This window comes from Cervus elaphus, chromosome 8, assembly GCF_910594005.1.
Source record: "Cervus elaphus chromosome 8, mCerEla1.1, whole genome shotgun sequence".
NCBI lineage: Eukaryota > Metazoa > Chordata > Mammalia > Artiodactyla > Cervidae > Cervus > Cervus elaphus.
In genome coordinates, this window is record NC_057822.1 from 37,296,816 (window position 1) to 37,299,628 (window position 2,813).

A 2,813-nucleotide genomic window follows, 5' to 3' on the forward strand; every position below is an offset into this window, starting at 1 on the left:
GTACCCACCTCACTAGTTTAAGCAGGGCCTTATATACTTTTCAACTAGCTGCTGAAAATAGATAAAAAGAATACTTCAAGGTTGTAAGAGTTCCACCAGACCCTTTCCCAAGGCACACACCCTGAGATAGCTTTGGCACAAGATTAGCCTGGGAGAACAAATTCCGGGCAACATCTCTGGGGTAGATAAACTGTTGCTGTGAAATGGGGGTACAAGTCTTAAGAAACAGGTTCCCAGGCAAGATTTGTTACAATTATACTCATTAACATAGAGCCTAAGAAAAGCATTTCCATAAGTAAGACATTAAGCTGTGTGATCATTAGTTCTGGACCTAAAGAAAGGCCAGTTCTTAGGTAAGATACATTGTTGCACAAGGCTTAAAGAAAAGATGAGAGAGAATGTTCACCTCCTCCTTAAGGGACCTTGGACTGCCTGTGGAAGCTTAAACTCTTTCATTTTCCCACAGAAATTTCCTCCAGTAAAATCTTCACACATAGACTCTCTGGGGTGCTTGCTTTGCAGTGCATATACTAAAATTGGAACAATACTTAGCAAGGCCCCTGCACAAGGATGACACACAAATTCATGAAGTGTTCCATATTTGTAATCAATTAATATAGCACATTTGCAGGATAAAAAATTAATATACAGAAATCCCTTGCACTCTTATATGCTAAAAATGAAAGTCAGAAAGAGAAATTAAAGAAACAATCCCATTCACCATTGCAACAAAAAAGGATAAAATACTTAGGAATAAATTTACCTAAAGAGACAAAAGATTTGTGTGTAGAAAACTACAAAACACTGAAGAAAGAAATTAAAGATGACATAAACATATGGAAAGATATATCATGTTCTTGGATTAGATGAATCAGTCTTGTGAAAATGACCACACTACCCAAAGCCACCTATGGATTCAGTGCAATCCCTATCAAACTATCAATGGTATTTTTCACAGAACTAGAACAAATAATTTCACAGTTTATATAGAAACACAAAAGACATTGAATAGCCAAAGCAATCTTAAGAAAGAAGAATGGAACTGAAGGAATAAACCTTCCTACCTTCAGGCTCTACTACAAAGCTATCTACAGTCATCAAGACAGCATGGTACTGGCACAAAAACAGAAATATAGACCAATGGAACAAGATAGAAAGCCCGGAGATAGATCCAAGCACCTACGGGCACCTTGTCTTTGACAAAGGAGGCAAACATATACAACGGAGAAAAAACAGTCTCTTCAAATAAGTGGTACTGGGAAAATTGTGAAGCTATGTGTGAAAGAATCAAATGAGAACACTTCCTAACACCATACACAAAAATAAAATGGATTAAAGACCTAAACTGTAAAACTCTTATCTGACATAAATCACTAGCAAGATCTTCTATGACACACCTTCTAGGATAGTGGAAATAAAACAAAAATATACAAATGAGACCTAATTAAACTTAAAAGCTTTTGCACAATGAAGGAAACTTAAGCAAGGTGAAAGATAACCCTCAGAATGGGAGAAAATAATAGCGAATGGAACAACTGACAAAGGATTAATCTCCAAAATATACAATAGTTCATGCAGCTCAATACCAGAAAAACAAGCAACCCAATCAAAAAGTGGGCAGAAGAACTAAATAGATTTTTCTCCAAAGAAGACATACAGATGACTGATAAGCACGTGAAAAGATGCTCAACATCGCTTATTATTAGCTTCCCTGGTAGCTCAGATGGTAAAGAATCAGCCCAAAATGTGGGAGAACCAGGTTCGATCCCTGGGTCGGGAAGATACCCTGGAGTAGAAAATGGCAACCCATTCCAGTATGCTTGCCTGGAGAATTCCATGGACAGTGGATCTTGGCAGGTTGTAGTCCATGGGGTCACAAATCAAAACTACAGTGAGGTATCATCTCACACCAGTCAGAATGGCCATAATCAAAAACGACAATTTACAAACAATAAATGCTAGAGAGGGTGTAGAGAAACGGGAACCCTCTCACATGGCTGGTGGGAATGCAAACTGATACAGCCACTATGGAGAACTGTATGGAAATTCCTTTAAAAAGTAAGAATAAAACTGTCATATGACCCAGCAATCCCACTACCAGGCATATACCCTCAGGAAACCATTGATGAAAAAGACACATGTACCTAGTATTCATTGTAGCACTATTTACAGTAGCTAGGACATGGAAGCAACCAGATGTCCATTGATAGATGAATGAATAAAGAAATTGTGGTGCATATACACTTCACTCAGTATAATAGGCTCTAGGATGAGCCTAGAGCCATGTCAGAAAGACAAATATCATTTCAGTTTAGTTCAGTCCCTCAGTAGTGTCCTACTCTTTGTGACCCCATGGAAATATTGTTTATTAATGCATGTATACAGAATCTAGAAAGATGGTACTGATGGTCCTATTTGCATGACAGCAAAGGAGACTTAGACATAAAGAACAGACTAAGGATCATAGCTGGGGAGGGAGAGGGTGGGATGACTTGAGAGAGTCATATTGAAACGTATACATACCAATGTAAAATAGATAGCCAGTGGGAATTTGCTGTATGATGCAGGGAACCCAAAGCTGGTGATCTGTGACTATCCAGAGGGGTGGGATGGGGAGGAAGGTGGGAGGGAGGTTTTAGAGGGAGGGGACATATGTATACCTGTGGTTGATTCAAGTCAATGTATAGCAGAAACCATCAAAATATTATAAAGTAATTATCCTCCAATTAAAAAAAAAAAAGAACTCTCTGGGCTGGAGAATTTAAGAATCTTCTCCAGAGTTTTGCCCTAAACAAGTCATTCAACCCCATTTG

General features: G+C 38.4%; 1 pseudogene; it reads left to right on the plus strand.

The window, feature by feature from the left end:
- The first annotated feature begins 507 nt into the window (after window positions 1-507).
- On the plus strand, window positions 508-605 carry LOC122699070 (annotated as a pseudogene).
- The last annotated feature ends 2,208 nt before the right edge of the window (window positions 606-2,813 follow it).